The following is a 22093-nucleotide window of genomic DNA, read 5'->3' as shown; positions in this document are numbered from 1 at the left end:
GCAAATGTTTAAAGCATTTCTATATCGGCAGGTTGAATGGAGTGATGCCCACCTGCTACATGTTTATACAACTTGTTTTAGAAAGCCTAGTTGCTCAATTGGATTGCCATAATTTCCTTTAAAAGTTATTATATCAGCTGATGAACGGTTCTACGTATGTGCTACCTTGTGGGCAGATGTCTACGCAGAACTGCTTCATACTTTGCTACGTACATGGAAGCTTCTCTATGATAAAGCCTGAAATTTGTTATAGAGATCTGTGCTTATTTTGCCAGCATTTGCTATGGTCTACTTGCCCCACAAGTTATTGGGTTTCCTTGTCTTTTATACGTCCATGACCGATTGTTATTCTGACTATGGATCCCTTGTGGTATATGGGGACTTGTTTGGACTGGTCAGTGAGCTGGGAAAAGCAGCTTAAATTTGTTTTTTTTTTATTATTTAGCTATTGCTATATATGTGTTGGGTCCAATGAGTATTCACAATGCTGATACTGTATGTATATATTGGGTGATGTGTGTATCTATATGGTTCTGGTTATAGTGGCGGAGCCCCACCCCTCACGATTCTACCTCCTCGACGCCATTTACGGTGTCCCTACCCAGGTTTGCCTCCCCATTGCTTAATACAACATTATTGTTGCTACTGTTGGGTTCTAGGGTTTAATTCTGCTCAAAGTTGGGTCTGAGCGGAAAGGGTGGTAATGTTTTCCGTCATTTTGGCGGTTAGCATGGGATGGGCTGTAAATAGTTCTGTAATTTTTTTCTCAGGTAGCTCAGGCAACAGACAAGTAATGGTCATGAAACTTCTGATAAGCTGTTTAACTCACGGGAACAATATAGATTGTGGCTAAACCCCTTTCAATTTCAACATGGAATGTTCGGGGCCTTAATGACTGTGTGAAACGAAAGCTAGTGTTAGATTTTGTCAAAAAAAAAGACATCAGAGGTAATTATGAGAAACTCACCTGTTAGGGAGTAAAGTGTTAACTCTAAAAAAGACCGTGGGTTGGTTGGGCCTTTCATTCCTCCTTTTCAACATATACGGGGGGAGTAACTACACTTATCAGAAAGTCAGCGAATTTTCCACTCATTTCTGTACGTTCAGATCCACAAGAGCATTTTGTTTTTATTCACTGCTATCTCAACATGAAGGAAACTATTTTGGCTAATATTTATCTTCCACCTCCCTATTCTGACAAATGTATTATTCAACTAATGTCTTATGTAGCAGATTATCCAAGGGCCCAAGTAATAGCCTCTGGTGATTTTAACACTGTTGTGTGGATGATTGTATGGAACTATGGATAGACAGCGTATCCGGGGTACAATCCAGTAGATTAGATCCACTAACCTTTCTATGTAAATGTCTACTATGGGCCTTCAAGAAGCATTGAGGCATATAAACCCACAAGAAAGGGGGTTTTCCTGTTTTTCAGCCTCTCATATGTCCCTATGATATGGCTTTTGTCTCTAGTGATTTACTTTCTAACATCCGTACGGCCATTTACCTCCCAAGAGGAATTTCAGACCATGCCCCATTGCAAGTGATTTGGGATAATGGGACCCCTTTGCATTCTCAGATTCAGTCATGGTCCTTTAATCCTATTTGGTTGGACATTATAAATAATAATGAGGGATTAGAACTTAGAATAGAGTAATTTTTTCACCATAATTTAACTACAGATAATATTGAAATAGCTTGGGATACCTTTAAGGCCTACTTTCGAGGCCTACTACATTCTGAAATCACTGCAATTAAAAAAGCTTCTGCACGGGATGAAACTAATTTAGAGCAGCGAGTTTGGCAATTGACTGTACAGAGTCATATTGATCCTAGCCCACAGAACTTCCAACTTTTAAGACAGGCTGAAACTGAGTATAATTCCCTTTTGCAACAAAAAGCTAAGAGAGGTTTATTGTTTAATAGAGCAAATTATTTTGAACATAGTGAAAGAGCAGGCAAGTTACTTGCTTATCTCTCTAAAACGCATGACCTTTGAACTTTATGATGATCATGGCCAGCTCATCACACAGACTAGTCTAATTAAAGAGACCTTCGTTAATTTCTATAAAACCCTATATATGTCCAAATTGCAAAACAGTGCACAGGAAGTTTCACAATTTCTGAACGAGGCCCAGCTCCCTCAGCTCTCAGAAGAACTAAATCTTTCTTTAGGTCAGGATATTTCTGAGCTGGAAGTATATGAGGCCATTAAGCTCTTTCCCTCCCATAAGGCTCCCGGACCTGATGGTCTCCCTATGAAAGATTCCATAAAGCTCTAGTCCCCCATCTGCCGAAACCTTTTAATAAAGCCATAGCTACAGGTCTTTTGCCACCTTCCTTATATAATGCTACAATAGTGCTGCTTACTAAACCATTCAAGGACAATAAATACTGTGATGCCTATAGACCCATTTCCCTGCTGACAGCAGATATAAAAATCTTTGCCAAGTTATTAGCGCTCAGGTTAGGACGGGTCATTTTAAATTTGGTGCATGAAGATGCAAATTCAGACAACTGATATGGGCTAATTCTCGGTGTAGATTGAAATTAGTAACTTTAATGAGATCTAAGACCAATGCCGGGATATCCTTTTCTGAAATGTTTTTGTATTATTTGTCAGCTCAACTGTCTCATTTCAGTACTTGGCTAGATAACACACACCACCAAACTCTAAAAGATATATGGGCATTACTAACTGGTAAGGAGGACCAGCCTATAGTTTGGATGTTACAAAAAGTACCCAAAAATGTGAAACCGTCGCCTGTTCATCCCATGATTCGTTATATGTCCCGGATATGGTTAATGGCACTACAAATTACTAAAGAGCAACATACAGATGAAAGTTTGGTCTGATAAAGGCCAGGGCCGGATTTACATAGTGGGCACCCCTAGGCCCACTGTCGTTCGTCGCCCCTGTCCCCTTTCTTCGTGCAAATTTTCATTATCTGGACTGGAGCAATGGGGATTGGCGCACTGGAAATTTTAAAAATTATTGTATCTCCTGCGCATCCCCAGTGTTTTTTAATCAATATGGGTGTGGTTGGGCAGCATGCCGCGCCCCTAAAATCCTGCCGCCCTAGGCCTAGGTTGCCTTTCCACAAATCCAGGCCTGATAAAGGCATTGTTACAATAGGGGACATATGGTCTGAACGGGGCATCTTTACGTTTAGAGACTTACAACAGTCTACCGGATTGCCAGGAAATCGGTGGTTTCAGCATTTGGGAGTGCGACAAGCCCTTATGGCTACGCATCATTTAAAGGCTATACAGGTCAATGAGAATAAGCTGCTCACCTATTTAAATAGATCATCCACTAGGGGTTTAATTTCCAGTTTATATGCAGTGTTATTGCAGGCTAGTAATGATGCCCCATTGGAAACTCTTCTGGTTAAATGGGAAACAGCAGTGGATATTATTCTAGATGAGGAATGGCAAGAGGCCCTTGAGTCTCCTCAAATAGTCTTTGTATGTTATAAATTGAGAATGGTTCAATTATATGTCCTACATAGGGCGTATCTTACTCCAGTAAGATTGCACTTGATAAGCCCTGCTATACCTGAGGTCTGTAATAGGTGCGTTGTGGAGAAAGACACGTTAGTACATATGTTATGAGAATTAATGTTATTAAACCTTATTGGGCTGAAGTTTTAAATCATCTAGATAATATTTCAGGGGTTGTCATTCCTTCTAAGGTCTGCTTACAGAATATCCTGGGTCTTACGGTCTCTAATCAGTATACCAGAATATTTATTCAAGAATCTCTCTTCTTGGCTAAAAAACTTATACCGTATATACTCGCGTATAAGCCGAGTTTTTCAGCACCCAAAATGTGCTGAAAAACTCAAACTCGGCTTATACGCGGGTCATACCTCCTTCCGCGGCCCCAGCAGGACTGTCTGTGACTGACTGTGTCGCCGCCCGGAGCAGGTCCAGGAGCTCCGGGCGGCGCGTCCTTCCCTGCCGGTCACAGACAGTCCTGCTGGGGCCGGGTCACGTTTTACTGTGACAGAGGGAAGAGCAGCAGACGTGAGGGCCGGGGTGGGGAGAGCGACAGATGGGGAGGGCAGGGGGGGAAGTGGCAGAGGGAAGCAAACATGAAATAGGGGTAGACAGAGGACCCTTTAACAGGTACCTGCCCAGTGTCCCCCAATTGTTGCGGCCGGGTCACATTCACATTTTGAAATCTGACATGGGGCCCCTAGGCTTATACACGAGTCAATACATTTTTCCAGTTTTCTTAGGTAAATTAGGTACCTCGGCTTATACATGGGTCGGCTTATACACGAGTATATACGGTAACCCAAAATTGGAAAAGTAGAACCCAGAAATTCAAGTATGGATAAATATCATACAGGATACGTGTAATTTTGAACGTATAATTTACTTTAAAAGGGGTTGTCCAGATAAGTTCTATAAAATATGGGATAAATGGATTGATAAATTTTCCCAAATTCAAACTGTTAATGCTTAGTGAATAATTGGCTATTTTATTCAGCCTTTCATTGTTATATGAATAGGATGCTAGTGGTGGGTATTCTGTTGGGTGTGCAGTGAATTGCTCTTAATAACAAAGGTGTGCAACAGCAGCATATTTAATATTGACTATAATTTTGTGTTTTATATGTTTGTAAACATCTGTAATACTGAATACGAAACACTTTTTTTGTGACTGCTGTGCAGTCTAAAATGTTATTCGTGTCATTGTCTAATTTGGAATTTGCCAATAAAAGCTACCTGAATTAAAAAACAAAAAACAAAACATTTCATCCCTATGTATCCCATTGACACACAAACTATTATCCTAGTAATATTGCTCCTTCCCCCCATTCCTCTTAAGCAGTAACCTAAGACTGCCACATGTTGCTTCTTATATATTCACATACCCACCAACTAAATATAACAGTTATTGTAAGTCACACATGTATCCCCAATGCAGCCTCCTCCCAATGCTCAAAACATTCGATGAAAGGCTTAATATTTCCATCACACTTACCATATCAAAACACTGAGTTTTGCAGGGAAAAGCGCCCATTTTCACTCCTACATGGAAAAAAAAAGAGATGTTTATATTTAGGAATTATAAAGCAATTACTTCTAAACAGCACAAATAATTCAGGAAAGAATGAGTGATAAATGGAATCCTCTAATCAAAAATATATTGTTGTACATCATTTTAGGGCTGTGGAACATGGGGGCATTTGTTCCCTTACTAAACCATGGATTTGTCGGCAAACCGACCTAAACACCAAAAGGGCAAAGGCAGAAGGCAGTTTCCAGCGATATTGGTGGATCACCTCATGTGGAAGATACAGCATATTCCACATGTTGGTAAAGGGAAAAACATTATTGGGAAATTTGCTGCCTGGCAGCACAGATTTCCTCATGTACCTTTAATTTAGCCTTAGAACAATAAAGACAAGGCTTATAAGGTGTATAGGTTCCAGATCCAAGTACCTCTAAGGTGATGGCAAGGTGAAATGGCCTCTCTTGTGGGCAGCAAAGCATCCAAAAATAACATTCCCCATTTCTACTAGTCACATGTGATTTGGGTTAGAAAACAATGTGAGTACAAAAAAGTTGTTCAGTAAGGACATAGGTGTCAGGCTATATTAGGGGAATAAGGTCAATATGGGGAATTAGGTAGCATAAAAGAACCCTGAAAGCAAATTTTCAAGATTACCTCTTAAGTGAAGTTCTTCAGAAGATGAGCAAAAAAACCCCCAAAAGCCCGAGATGTTTTGGCTTTTGGCTAAAATACAGGGGCCGGCACAAGGCCGGGGAACCCCGGAGGGTCTCCCTCTTTAGATTGTGGCTCTCCTTAAATGTGTTCACAGACAAATGTAAAAATCTGAATTAAGGAGATGCCAGAAAAAAAACCATCCAAAATCGCTGATAAATTGCAAAAAAAATAAGCAATCCGCACACTGTAGCAATCTGTATAGGGAAGAGAATAAATTGACAAATTAGCTTCAGAGATAATGCATGTAGCACTTAATATTTCCTATAAAATACAGAGGAAGGCAGAGATCTGGCTATTTTACCCTTAACTCAAGCTTTGTATCATTCCCAGCAGGTACTGACCATCAGTTTATACAATATAGTACCTCATAGCAGCCAATCAAAAATGAACATTGGTACAGTGAGAGTGAAGTACATCAAGAGTCAAGTCAAGAGTGAGTTTATTGTCTTTTCATCCATATACGTTTGTACATTACACAGTGAAACGAAACAACGTTCCTCTAGGACCATGTTGCTACATAAGATCACTGTCCAGGTGCAGATTGCCCAGTGTTCACCCCTACCCCCCTGCTATAGGAAACATTTAGCAATTAAATATTATTATTCATTAGTATTCAATACCATGTACTTTGTTGCCCCCCCCCCTCTGTAAAAGGAAATAACATTGCTATGTATTCCATTAAATTCAGTTGCAAGGTTGGTATATCAGAACAGGGCAGATACCCAGGTACAGAGGAACAAAACTCTACAAAATTCTAAGGAGCCTGTTAATACTGGGCATAAATATAAAATATTTATGGGGAGGCACGGGGTCCCCAAATGTTATCTGTTTATGGACTCCAAGTGGGAAAAGTGTATATTTGCTGTCAGCATAACTGCATAACTGCCAAATCCAGGGTCTGTGTCTCCCAACCAGATTAAAGGCATCTCATAAGCCCATTTTAGGGGAAAATTCTATCAAATCTGTGATCGGAGCAACACTCGTTCGTCTGGGAGGGCATAACCCAACTATTTCCCTTTTATTTCTCTAAAATATGACGTATTTGGCAAAAAAAATGTCTCAGAGGGAAAGTACACTCATCACCCTGCCAACCAACGGACTAAACCAACTGTCAATCCTTAGGTGTAAATTCCCCTCTCATCCCTGCTCTTAAATCATGAGACTTATTAATACAAATTATTGTGTAAAAGGAAAAAGCATTGCTATTTATTCCATTCAATTCAGTTACATGTGAAGGTTGGTACATAAGAGCAGGGCAGAGGGACAAAACTATAAGGAGCTTGTCAATACTGGGCATAAAAATAAATGATTTTATTGTGAGGCACAGGGGTCACCAAATGTTACCTACTTATGGGGTTGCTGTAGAAAAAGTGTATATTTGCTGGCAGCCCTGCATACCTGCCAAATCCTGGGTCTGTGTCCCACAACCAGAGCTAAGATTAAAGGTATCTCCAAAGTCCATTTTAGAGGAAAATTCTCCAAATTGCCTAAAATCAGTGAGAGTATCAGTACCTGTTAGCCTGGGGGGCATCACCAAACTGTTTTCCCTCTTTTTTATAGCTAAAATGAGCATTATTTGACAAAAAATCTCAGAGGAAATATACACTTACCTCTCGCTGCAATGCCAACCAACGGACTAAACCAACTGTCAAATCCCTAGTTGTAAAGTCACCTCTGTTCCCTGCTCTTAAAGGGGAAGTGTACCCTGTTGATGAGTGGGGTTTATATGGCAGTTATTTCTGTTTAGATGTGCAGTATATACATAGGTTATTATTTAAGCAGAGCATTGTTTTTTATTTATGGCCTATTGAGTCAGTGCAGTTACTGTGCTGCCATATCTGTAGGGTCCTTTCATTCATCAGCCATGGATTCAATCACTGTGCGCTGGGGAGACTCTTTAATCAGACAGCAGACCCCTGGGGACACAGGAAAGTACAGAGGCCATGGGAGAGATTAGTTTGTGATCCTTCCTTCATCTTTATCTCCAAACACTGTTTCTATGACTATGATCTATAAGAATTTATGCCGGTCAAGATTAATATGTATATAGTATGATATATTCTGCAGCTCATAACAGAGATTATACATTATTCCCATCAGTCCCTGCCCCAGTAGAACTTACAATGTAACGTCCCTGTCACATTCACACATGCAACTCACTAAAGTCCAGTGACTTGCTTATTGTAATGGAAACTTTTCATTTTAAAGAAATCCCTAAATCTATTGATTACATGTAAATTATTACATCAGGGATGGGCTCTTTAATGCAATGCTGTAAAATTTCAACTGTAGAATTTCAACTCCCAGCATCCCCACTGGAATATCTCACTTGAAGCCCATGATTAAATTACTGGTATTACTAAGCAATTCCTGTACTTGTCTCTCTGTAACTCACTGCTGCTATATGTTTCCCTTGCAGCCTCAAAGAAGCCTCTGCTCCCCACGCCCAATGACAACAGGGTATGTATATTGTTATCTACTGCCCCACGTTCTGCAACACTTACAGCTTTCCCAACTCCAAGGTATCTCTATCCATCTATCTGTTTGTCCGTCTTTCCAGTGAAACAGTACAGGATCCCAGACAAATATTTCCTGTCCTAGAAGCACATCTTCAGCTTTATCCCCAAACTTATTATAGGAGAAACAAACCCTTGATGAAAAAAAAAACCCCAACCCTACATAGACCTGCAACCCCCCCAGACTAGCTGCCCCCCTGGGCTAATTCCCCTAACTCTTTACTTACCCCTCCATGCAGATTCTGTCCAGCGGAGTTCACGGGTGCCATCTTTTTCTCTTCAGTAATCTTCGTAATGAGACTGGTGAAATGGTGCATGCGCAGTTGGAGCAAATTTCTGTTTGGCGACAACTGCGCATGCGCCGAAACTCATGAAAATTGGTGAATTGCTGGTCTCATTCCAACGATTACTGAAGCAGCTGAAGATGGTGCCTGTAAACTCCGCTGGAAAGAATCTGCACGGAGGGGTAAGTAAAGAGTAAGGGCCATTTGCCAGGGGGGCAGATAGGCTGGGGGGAGGGGGGTCTATGTAGGGTAGGGTTTTTTTTTATTAAGGGTTTGTTTCTTTTCTTTAACTACCACCAGCATAATGGAACACAGTGCCGGACTGGGCCGGCCGAACCATGTTCCCCTGATCGGGCACCCCCTTAAGAAAAACTTTTGTTGCTGCTTTCCTCTACACAAGCATGCTGTGCAAAGGCATTCGCGCAGCCCCGCGCCACACCAGCGTTCGCGCAGAGGGAAGCCGGGAGGGGGCCCCCCATGACTGCCTGGAGGGGTCTTCATGTGGCAGTCCCGGTGGGCCCCCATTACTCCAGTCTGACCCTGAATCTGCATGTCAATGTTTTTCTAGTTTTCTTTTGTTCTCTTGTCTGTTAGCCTGTATCTGTCTCTCTTCCTTTAGTGTGTATATGCCAGCTGATGAATTCTGAAGTGAGGGTCAGTGTTAAGCCCAGATCTCTGTTCTGGTGGATCAGCCTGATCATACGTTACATTTCTTTTGTCTCTCCTTTAGGAGTGTAGGTGTAGGAGATGTTCAGCGAGGGCAAAATATGGTTAGAAAATCTTTTCAACTCGAAGCTGTGGAGAAAACCTTAGCAGGACTGAGGCTCTTCAAACCCAAGATGTCTTCCGAAAGGGGGTACATGCAGATGAACAACGGCTGGCAAAAGGTATGAGAGATTAGTTTTATGTACACTGTTAATGTAATGAAATAAAGCAGTCACAGATATTCTGGTCCAATACAATAGTGACTTTATAACTCAGCCTGCAGCCTTGTGCCTTTATATTGTCACAGAACCCTTCAATGACCTCTAATATTCTTATATTTTACAGTTGGGGGGAAATTATCCTTTATAGTACATGTGATACATTATCCCTTGTGATACCCAGAGTTCCCTGTATAACACAGCCTGCAGCATTGTGCTTTAATATGGTCACAGTACCCTTCAGTGACTGTATGTCCTCCATATTACCTTAAAAATGTGGGATACCCAGGTGCTACTGTACTACAATTCCCATGTATTATGAAAAATAAAAGCTTGATGGGAGTTGTAGTCGAGCAGCATCAGGGATTGATTCTGCCATACTGTTCATAAACCCTTTCCCTCAACTCATACCGAATTCAGTTCTGAATTCTAGTGGCTATTCAGCATCCTTTCTTAATTGTGTCTTGTAAAGGGAGATACCTATGCTGCCATTGGTTCAGGTTATCTCTGTACAGGCTATAGGCAAATGTGAGGGGCTGTTTCTGCCTAATTAAGCTTAATACAGGGAGATATCATTGCTGGCATCCTTTGATGGTATCTTTCTCTTTGAGCTAAAAAGAGAATCAGGAATGACAAAAAACATACAAAATATAGTAAAAATGTACAAAAAACCCACATACAGATATATTATGCTTCCCACACAGAAGATGGCAGGTGTCTGGATGCTAAAACTTTTTAACATTTAGTAAACTTGATATCCATAATTTGGGAGAATAGCCACAGATAGGGATGGGCAAATTTTTTCGCCTTGTTTCGACCTGGAAATTACGCCTATAGACTTGTATGGAGTCATGCGTCCAGTCCAAAAAAAATAAAAAAGACGCGCGTCAAAAAAATTTCACCATGCGTCAAAACATGTTTTTTGACACCCACAGACTTTAATGGGCGTTGGAGACATTTCGCGAGCGTCCAATTTTTAACAAAATGGGTCAAATTCGCCCATCCCTAACCACAGATATATTATGCTTCCCACACAGACAATGGCAGGTGTCTGGATGCTGAAACTTTTTAACATTTAGTAAACGTCAACAGGGTGAGACTTGTTGTTGGTGCTGATAGCTCAATCATTACCCAGTATGATCTATTTTTATTGGTAATGCCACCAGTCAGTTTCATCAGCTGCATACCAAGGCCAGTACCTCTCAAAACAAATATAAATATCAGTATTGTGACCGGAAGTCCTACTTACTCATATTTAATAAGCCCTCACTAAATACTGGCGTCAACAACATTTACATTGAATAGAATAATTTATCGTACATCAAACAAAATGTGTATATTGAATTCATATGACATTTTCCTGTCTTAAAGGAGGTCACAGGAAACTACACACTATGTGGCCAAACTGTTCTGAAATAAGCTTGTAGGCCAATAGGTTAAATATTTTGAAGCTCGGTCCATGCATGGCCAGATTCAGCCAGTGATTAATAGTAGTGGGGGTATATACTGCAGAGCTTCATAGGCAGCTCTTCTTCACTTCCAGCTGTGTCAATCATTTGGCTTGTCCTCCAGAACAAATGGAGCAATGTAAGGTGGCCATACATGTATGTGACTACTCATATGGTATCTGTCCTGTCCTCTGGCCTCAAGAGTATCACCCACTGAATGGACACCTTATATGTCAATATCTACATGGAATCTATGTTACAGCAGTGGGAGACAAATGACAAAGGAGACTTTTTTTTTACACATCTCATGGCTACATTATTCAGCAATTCTGTAATGATTCAGAGAATAAATATTTTAGGGCGATATGGGCTTAATGCAATTAAGAGCCTTGAATTTGAGCATCACACTGAAAAAAATCCCAAACAGTTAATGCTTCTGGTACTGTATTTAGACTAACATAAGTATATGATACTCAGACTAAACCTTATTATGGTCCATGGATTACAAAACTGCCACACAGAATTGCATAGGATTGCAGTTAATATGATAAAGGCTAAATTAGCATAAACATTTGCCTAAAATATTTCACACATAGTGGCCATTAAAGGAGATCAAATATCCTGTTAAAGGGGTGGTTCACCCTCAAACAAATAGTTTCACCAGAAATAATGACTTTTTCCAATGACTTTCTATTTTCTACGTGTCACCATTTTTTTCTAATATTGAAGTGTCAAGTGTCTTTTTTCAGCTTCTGAAGCAGCCCTGGGAGGGGGGTCGCCGACCCTATAAACTGTTCTACATGGATACATTTAGTTGATACATTTATTATCTTTGTCCCTGCTGAACAGAATCGCTGGGTTTCAATGCAGGCAGCTGTTAGAATTGATACAATAGTTGCTAATACTCCCGAGATGCTGCTGAGAAATGTATCAACTGAATGTTGCAAAATTTTAACAGTTTAGAGTCTGCACCTGAATTACTGAGCTGCCAGACTCTAACACCAGAGACAGGGACATTCAATTTTAAACTTAGATTCTGGAAAAACAATAAAAAATAAATAATGGAAAGTAATTGAAAAAAGTCTTTATTTCTGGGGAACAATCTTAAAACAACTGAATTGAAAAACATGTTTGGAAGGTGAACAACCCCTTTAAGTGCACATGAGTATCCTAGACAACAAGTCTTACCCCAGCTGGCCTTCAGACTGGATCCCACCAGCCGCAGCTCTAGGATCCCCTGGGCCGTCCTCACAGTTTATAAACCACTGCCATAGAATATCTTTGGGTCCAAGTGTATTGCAGGTGGTCAGAAACCAATATGGGACCTACCAAATCAGATCACACTTCTGTGTCAAAAAGCCCTTAGGTAGTAATATCATGGAGTTTTTTGTATTGATCACAAAGAAGGTAAATGAAGTCCTTCTATTAAAGGACTTTGTATGAAAAGGCAAGTAATGACATAGAAACATTACAGGCTTTTCTCAAAGGCCTTGTTTCTCCTGTAATCAACAAAAACCTTTCAGTTGTTGATACAAACAACACACTCACCTGGCCCCAGGACTTTATTTATAAACATATCACACTTTGTAATATTTGATACCTGCAAATCTTAGGCAAGTTTGAAGAATCACAGAGCACAAAATCTTTTCATTGGTTCAGGAGGTGTTTAATACTTTTTATGTAGCAGCAGAAATAGGTCAAAAAGTGCAACCACTTAACATTCTTACTTTTTATGGTTTCCCAATATCATTTCTTATTTCCGCTCAGGGTCATACAGAGACTTCATGGCCCCTGTCAATAAATACTGAGCAGTTTTATTAAAAAAGGTTAAAAGAAGAGCTCTCTCTGCAATGTATAATTCTGTAGCATATAAATATATTCTACATCCTCTTTTTCCAGTCACTGCAGCTCTACAGAGTTTGTGATCATGGTCGCATCACACGACCATGATCAGGCAACAGGCTCCAAACCTTCAAGTCAAGAGAGCAGGTCCAAGAGTAAAGTCATTGATAAAGGACAAGAACATCCAGGTGCTACGTTTCCCAGAAAGATAGAGACATAATGCTCTCCATGTACTAATAAGGCACCATAGGAGATCTGTATAGGAATAATCATCACCAACTCCTCGGCTTCCTGGAATGCAACTAGAAATGTCCGAATGTTGCAGTAGGTTAGCATCTAGTAGCTGTACAGCATTTCGGAATGTGCTGTTGGTCTCCCAGGCATAAGAAAATACATGAAGTCAATTACAGTAAGTGGTACATGTAGTGCATGCCTGACTTGCTTTTTAGTCAATGTATAGAGGCTGATTGTTCAAGCTCAGGGCTCCGCTCCAGGATTCTGCGTCTGTTTCCTTAGGCTGAGTCTCATGCACCGTGGACAGCTGGTGGAGTTTTCATAATAACAGTCCCTAAAAGGAAAAGAAAAAAATATCTTCAGCAAAATGAAAGGTTAAACACACTAGTCTCAAACTATGTACCGTCTATAAGTACAGTTGTGTTATCATTTAGTGCTACCGGTTATATGAAGCTGTAGACACAAGTATATCATGTGTGTGTTTATAGCTCTGGAAGACCCAAGGTCACGAGGATCTACAGTTGACTGTATGTATGCCTTTCAATGAATTACTAATCCTGCTTCTCCCACAAATTAAACAGATGCTGTATATTTACTAGATGCCACAGTAATCTTTATATTGTTCTTTGTTGATGAAAACATGGGCAGTGTGGCTTAGACTTAGAAGTTAATGCTATGATTATGTGTGCCAAGTTAAGACTATAGGGCTCATTTACAATGCCCAACATAATGAACCATTTTCTGCAGTATGCCCACTGCATGGGTATTGTGCAAATAGCCATAGGCCTATGAACTCTTTTTCAGGGACCTGCCTTTCCTAAAACTGTATTGGTGAAGGGCAGGGGGGTGGCCGCCCCGCTTCTAGCTTGCATGTCATTTAGAAGCGTGAAGTACTGAGCTGCAGGAGGCACAGGCTGCATTGGGGTCAGATCCATACCGAGCTCTTGCAATTGCACCCCTAGGGGTCATAACCCCTATATATTGCAACATATATTGCATGTGCCTTAAAGGAACAGTTCAGTGTGAAAATAAAAACTGGGTGAATAGATAGGCTGTGCAAAATAAAAAATGTTTCTAATATAGTTAGTTAGCCAAAAATGTAATGTATAAAGGCTGGACTGACTGCATCCCTAACATAATAGCCAGAACACAACTTCCTGCTTTTGATTAGGGGTTAGTCTCTGAAACGTTTATGATTAAGGGAGACATTGATGATGTTACTCTACTGATGTAATAAACATGCAGGGATTTGTCCCGCTTCACTTGCCGTTTTTTGTTTGGTAAATTGTGTTGCACATCATACTTTGCCAGGATCATGTATGTGCTCAAGTTCTTCTACTGCTCAGTAGTAGCTAGTGCTTTCACTTGTGTTTGTAAATGAGCCCATTCTCAACAAATGCCATTCTTGGAGTTGTACTTCTGCAACTGAACTGACAAATCTTGCCTTTCCCTATCCTACATTATTTTCTATTTCACTATATGCCAGTGCTTTGAGCTTTTGCACATACAACTGAAAACATGTTATATCAGTCCTTGATTCTTTCTACATTTCTCTTCTGTCTGGCACCTTTCATGTGATTTAAGCAGTAGGCATAATAATCAAATGTTCTGCTTATCAAGATTTCAAAATGCAGTGTATGAGTGGACAGTGGCGTTGCAGAGAGAGAGAGACTGTATTTATAAAAACACTGCCCAGTACAGCATAGCCCACAGTTAACTAGCATTAACTAACACTTTCATTCTTATATCTATTGCTGCAAAGACAAATATACGTAAGTAAAAGGTCTATATTTTCTCTGACCTGGAGAAGAAGCTGATATTCCATGGCTTCCTTGCATATGATGAAACATGGCTTCATCAGAAGAATGTCCTGACGCAGTTTCTGTGGTTGAGAAGGAAATTGTTACATAACAAAGAAGAGAGAAGACATTGCAGCTAAATTGGAGGGTTGAACTTGATGGACTGCTGTCTTCTTTCAAAGTAAATTAACTACCAATTATGTACAGTGTCACCCAAAGCTACTGATTCCAGCATGGAGCTCATTCTGTGTTGCCTTCTCACAGCTATAAAGTAGAGACATTATTCACACCTAAAGGAACAGTAACACCAAAAAATGAAAGGAATGACAATTTAATGTACGGTTACCCTGCACTGGTGAAACTGGTGTGTTTGTTTCACAAACACAATTATAGTTTATATAAACAAGCTGCTGTGTAGCCATGGGGGCAGCCATTCAAACTGGAAAAAAGGAGAAAAGGCACAGGATACACAGCAGATAACATATAAGTGCAGAAGAATTCCATTGTATACAAAAGAGCTTGTATGTTATCTGCTGTGTATCCTGTGCCTTTTCTCCTTTTTTACAGCTTGAATGGCTGCCCCCATGGCTACACAGCAGCTTGTTTATATAAACTATAATAATGTTTCCGAAGCAAACACACCAGTTGCACCAGTGCAGCACAACAGTACATTACGGGCATGCACACATGTTTTTATGCTGCGTTTTTGCAGGTGGTTTTTAAAAAAGACCGACCGCTGCGTAAATACACACAATCCTGGCAGCGTGTTTTCAAGCTTCGCAACAGCACACTATGCTAGTGTATTTACGCAGCGGTCAGTCTTTTTATAAACGGTTCGCAAAAACGCAAAAAAAAGTGCCCATGCCTTACATGTTAATTATTTAAAAATAACTATTTTTTTTGGTTATACTGTTCCTTTAACAAGCCACACTCACAACATCACATGCTTGTTTTTAAGGGACTGTTCAGAGTCCTCACACTCCATAAATTGCCTTCAGTTCAGAAGATCAGTTGCAGGCATAAACCAAATCAATATTTTTTTGATTCAAAAATCCCAAATAGTGGATTCAATGCATCCCTAAAATAAATACATTACACATGTCTAAATACATAAATACATACACAGTCTGTAAAAAAGATTCTGTTTTCAGTTGTCAGGCACTTTAAAGCCCAACCTCTGCAAAAGTTTGGCTAAACACAAGAGATGCTTTTCTAGTTAACCAGTTCATATGATGGACACACTCTGTACTAAAACGTAACTTTTATTTACAATTGCTAAAAACACACTGTCATACACTACTAAACTGCCTCATAAGTAGACCGTATTCATAAAACAACAATTAGTTAAAAATACATTGAGTGGACCGGCGGTGTTCAGTTATTATGGCCAGATTAAATATACTGTATATTGCTGCTTTATTAGCTAATTATATAACCGGGTGTTAATCACTTAGCCCTCCCTTCCAAACATTCCCTGGTAGTTCTACCGCCTGTCTATACAGAGAACAAGTGGGAGCTTCACACCCACCATCTACCTTTGCCACCCGTCGTAGATCGGTAGTAAGAAATATACCATATAGTAGTAAAAAAGTTTCAACCACAGCTCAGTCGCTGAAATAAGTCACCATCAGCACCCTTTCCCTGCCTTCCATTCCATGCCCCTGAAGAAGCCGAGGTATCGGTGCAAAATGGTGGGCGGCGGGTGATTAGCTCCCACTCGCTCCCCACGTAGATAGGTAGAATTTACAGGGGAATGAATGGAAGGGAGGGAAAGGGTGTTGATGTCTAGGGATGAGCGAATTTGACCCGTTTCGTTTCGCCAAAAATTCGCCGCCGGCGAAATTTCGCAGACGCCCATTAAAGTCTATTGGCGTCAAAAAAAATTTGTCGCACAGCGAAATTGTTTTGACGCGCGTCTTTTTTTTTTTTTTGACGCACGTCGCCATACAAGTCTATGGGCGTAATTTTTTCGGCGAAACGAGGCGAAAAAATTCGCCCATCCCTATTGATGTCCCTAAACAGCTAGAGCTAGTCCTCAGAACCCCTCTCATTAGTAAGGACAGGGTGGGCTGTTTGGAGGGCTTGACGGCCCTTGTTTCTCGCCAGTGAGCTTTGGCTTTCACAAGCAAAAACTGGCCCCCTCCACCTTTACGCCCTAGGCACGGGCCTCTTCTGCCTACTGCTAGTTCCTGCCCTGTGATTGCTTCTCATTCTTGAGTTCCAAACAGAATGTTTAAGCCTTAGAATGTTTGTATAGGTGAATTCCACTGCCTGTGACTTCAGTAACAAAGGGTTCAAGCTCATGGGAAAAGGTGTGTGTATTAAAGTGTTTGCAACAGTGTGTGCCCATGATTCCAGTTTGATCCATACTCATTAAAGTGACCCATCAACTCTTTATTACAGCAACGGAATTTTTCATATATTTCAACTTCTCCACCCTCTGACTTGCTGTACTTGTTTAGGTGAGCACATGGTGGTGGCATGTCAGTGCAGACATGTTTAGCAGGTACATCACTCAGCGGTTTGAGTGTGCAGACAGCAAACATTCCACTATAGAGCACATTTTTAGTTTTCTCAGTAGCATAGGGCACTCGTGGTTCTCTTCCCTACAGGCCATGCAAGAGTAAACTCAAAATCCCTCCTTGGTTTTGATGAGGACCAGAAAGAGATTTGCTGCACAGGAGATGCTGGTCAATCAGCATTTGCTCAGTATTTGAAGTCTTGCTCTGTTATGTTGGGTGAGTGATTTCTACCTCAGTGTATCAATGATATTATTATGAGCATTTTGCATGTAAAATAATTTCCAATTTATAATTATATTTCAACTCAAGGCCCATGATTCAACCCCCTATTACTTACTAAACACTATACTAGAGACTGTAAGGGGCTGTAAGAGGAAGGCTTGTACAATTTCACTATTGTTCTACAAAGACAAGCAGCACCTCAACACAGACACTGTCCTGACCACCTTGAAGCATTGGTGCAACAAAGGAAACCTACTTTAGGGACAGTAGAGACAACTGGGTGAGATGTTTTTTGGAAATGTTAGTACAGTATAGACACAAGCGTATAAGAAGAGATGATTTGAGGTTCTGTAATCCAAAAACAGACTGATACCTTATGAGAGAGGGCAGGCCCTGACTGGCAATCTATGAATTCTGGCAAATGCCTGAGGAGCTGCTGGAAAATGCCATAGAGGCCATTTAATAAACAGCAACGCTTACCCTGGTGGTCCAATGGCCTTCCCTGGTGCTCTAGTGGTTAGCAGGGACGCACGCAGCAGCTCTGGCGTGGACGCCCGCCACGTGCGTCCTGCCTCCTTCAGTACTGGTTCCCCTATGGCGTGCGCACCAGCTCGCTTCTTGGTTTATGCGCCGGCATGATGACGTCAAGCGTAAGGGTGCGAATTTCAAAAGTATAAAAGGGGAATTCAATGTGCATATGATTGCCCGTTTTTAGGTTCTATTTGTTATTTCCTGTGGTGTCTTGCTATTGTGAATTCTAACTGATATTCTGGTTTTGACCCTTGCTCTGTCTATTTATTACTCTGATCCTGCCTGTCTGCGACTACTCTGACCTTTCCAATCCTGAACCTTAGCCTGTCCTCCGACTATTCTACGTTCTCCAATCCAGATTCTGGCCTGTCTGATGATTCTCTGCTTGTGCTACGCCCGGCCTGCCTGTTCCTGGTGGTTTTCTTCCTTCCAGTATTCTGGTGAGACGATCGTGCCCCTTTGCTAGTCTAGAACCGTTTAGCTTTGCTCCTCTCTCAATTAAGACCTGGCGGCATCTGATAAGCCGAGGGCTCCTCCCGAGGTGAAAGGCGGCGGTTAAAGGCAGAAGTGAGAGCCGAGACCAGGGAGCTTAGCTTGGCTTCTGGATATAGGGTGCCGAACGTGACAGGCCACTATTCATTGGGGTGTTTGGGCTTCTGTGCATGTGCCTGGGCCTATATTGAATCCTAGTCCAGGCCTGAGAGTGGGTCAGGAAAGTGACATAGTGAAGCAGCCTGTTAATCCTTGCATTAATAGAAACTGAAAACATATTTCTATAGACTTTTATTCAGCAGCTGTTAAGTTTGAAGTTTCAGCAGTATAGGGTCCACATTACCCTAGAAACCATGCATTGATTTGAATAAGAGACGGGAATATGAATATGAATATAGGAGAGGCCTGAATAGAAAGATGAGTAATAAAAAGTAGCAATAACTATAAATGTGTAGCCTTACAGAGCATTACAGTGACCCCCATTTAAATTCTAGAAAGAGTCCAAAGTAGGGAAATAATTAAAAAACTATAAAAAATAAATAATGAAGACCAATTTAAAAATTGCTTAGAATTGGCCATTCTGTAACATAGTAAAAGTTAATATAAATGTGCAGTGATGTATCTACTGTCTAAGAACCCCACAGTAAGTTTAGGCTGCTTTGCTCTAGGCCCCCAATTGTGTCCCTTTTAACAAATCTCTGGCCACAGACGTTGAGATTTTTTGACTGATTTTCATGTGCTCAGACAAACCAATCTGTCAAATTATCGTGAGGTTAGCTGGTACCAAACGATCGTGCATCTAACGATTTCGGTCCTACATCGGTCAGAAAATCTATCGTTCAGGTTAAAAAAATTTCATTGGTTACAGGGAAATGTATCCATTGTCCAATTATTTGCAGGGCCAAGCAGAGAGCTACCCACAGATTCCTAGCTTCAACTAGACGATATTGCTTGAAATCTTGGTCTTTTTTGTTGATGGACAAATTGTGCGTTTAAACGATCGTTTCAGGTCCTACATAAGTCCTACCAAAAGATCTTTTAAAAAAACTTAACATCTCTGGCCACCTTTAGAGAAACTACTCTAATCAGCACCACCATTTCGCTATGTGTTCTGTGGGTAAATAAAAGTAAATAAAAGACAGCCGTCTGGGCTGGTCATTCAAAATGCAGAAAGAGTAACAGTCTGGAGACAGAAGGCAAATCATACATTTATTAATTGCTCACAAATATCAGTGTCAAACATTTACATAATGATAAATAACTGAAGTATTCTGAAAGTTTAGGTGCCTGAAATTCTCTCATAGATAGTAGAACAGGTCCTGCTATTTTCCCTTCCAAATAAAAAAAACAATTCGATAAATAGATGCTAAATAATCATTACACACAAATAAAGAGATTGATGTGCTACATAGGGGACTATAGATGAAAAACGTGCCAGTATAATTCTAATAATGTCAGTAACAGCTTTAGGCACAATGGTTTCTGATGCAGTTTTAAGTCTGAATTTCAGCCGACAGTGGGTCTTTGTAAGTGTGTAAACCGAATTAGTGAAAACAAAGAAAAGGTAACGTTATATCTGAAGAAATGGAGCCTGGAGCGTTACTCCGCAGAAACCGGTGTGTCCGAGTATTCCGCTCTGGCCGTGGCAAAACAGACAATCCAAATGAAGGGGTACGGACTCAACCGGAGAAAATCCACATCGGAACCAATATTATAAAACTTAAATAGCTTTATTGAAGTATTGATTAAAATCACAAATAGCGGGCAGGGGGAAGCGTAGCTCGACCCGTTTCATGACCTCTGGGTCACTTCATCAGAAGCAGAATTAGTAAAAAAGGCCACATCTGGTGGGTGATGCTTGAAATGACTGGGTGTGCTGCACTCTTGGGGAATTCCTGCACAAAGTCTTTGCCCTGCTCCAAGCTCAGGATCAGTAGGGGATCCAGTGTGGCTCATATTGTGGGGAAAATATAATAAAAACATAATTAAACAACATAAAGTGGCACATACATATGACCCATGCAGCTAGATGCCTGTCTCACGTTCCAGATGTCTGTTTGGCTGATTCCTACAAAACATCACTCCCCTTTGTTTGTGCTGCCCATTTTTCTCTGGCAGCAAAATATCAGATTCCCAGAATAATCCGTTAAATCGATTCATGGGTGGCCAAATTGGGCAAAGCTCTTTTCATTTGTCATCCTCACAGGTCTTTCTTTGTATACCAAGATGGCCATTTCCATATTCTCCACCACCAGTTCCTCTCTTAAAGGGGCTGTTCACCTTTAAATTACCTTTAAGTATGATATAGAGAGTGATATTCTGAGAAAATTTGCAATTGTTTTTCATTTTTTATTATTTGTGGTTTTTAAGTTTAGATTTTTAATCAGCAGCTCCCTGGTTTGCAATCTCAGCAATCCAATTGCTAGGGTCCATATTGCCCTAGCAACCATGCACTGATTTAAAAATGAGACTGGGATATGAATAGGAGAGGCTTTAATAGAAAGATGGGGAATAAAAAGTAGGAATAACAATACAATTGTAGGTTGTAGCCTAAAAAGCATTGGTTTTTAGATGGGGTCCGTGAGCCCCCTTTGAAAAGGCAAATAGCTCAAAAACTATAAAATACAAAAAATGAAGACCAATTGCAAAGTTACTAGGATTTTGACATTCTATAACATACTATAAGTTACAGCAAAGGTGAACCATCCCTTTAACTCCTTATTTACTTCATTTTGGGATTCCATTAGAAACCAATAAAAACCCACTAATATTAGTGATATCTATTGACACTTGCAAAGTTCAGTAGAGTGTTAGTGCATTCCACTGCTTGGCAATACAAGTGTTAACTGATTCAGTCTGTTCTGTGTTGTCTGTCGGGAGTGCTCTTCGACACTGAACAAAATTAGCAGTAGTGTAACTATAGTGAGCCAGGCTCCCCCGCTAAAATCAAGATTTCCAGGGTCCTCACACCACAGCACCCCACCTCCCTCCAGTAAGTGGCAGGAGGCAGCATCCAGGGGAGCAGGAACCAGACAGCAGAACCTGCAGCCACCCAAACTTCCCCCCTTAGTTGTGCAGTCTGCTGAATGGTAGCGATGCCACTGTGATCAAGGAGATGTTTTTTAAAATGAAAATACTGCGTGTGCTTTCTGGGGGGAGGGGGGTCGCCGACCCTGTAAACTGTTCTAAATTGATACATTTGGTTGATAAATTTGTTACCTTTGGCCCTGCTGAGCAGCTGTAAGAATTGATACAATAGTTGCTAATACTCCAGGGTTGCTGCTGAAAATGTATTGTTGCAAAATTGTAGCAGTTTAGAGTCTGCTCCTGAATTACTGAACTGCCAGACTGAAACACCAGAGACAGGAACATTCAACTTTAAACTTAGATTTTGCAAAAGCAGTGAAAATGGAAAGTAATTGAAAAAAGTCTTTATTTCTGGGGAACAATCTGAAATCAGTTGAAAAAAAGTGTCTGGAAGGTGAACAACCACTTTGTCTTATTATTTGTCAGCAGCAATATATGTGTCCTGGC

Source organism: Xenopus laevis, chromosome 4L (genome assembly GCF_017654675.1).
Source record: "Xenopus laevis strain J_2021 chromosome 4L, Xenopus_laevis_v10.1, whole genome shotgun sequence".
Classification (NCBI taxonomy): domain Eukaryota; kingdom Metazoa; phylum Chordata; class Amphibia; order Anura; family Pipidae; genus Xenopus; species Xenopus laevis.
This window is presented reverse-complemented; position numbering follows the sequence as displayed.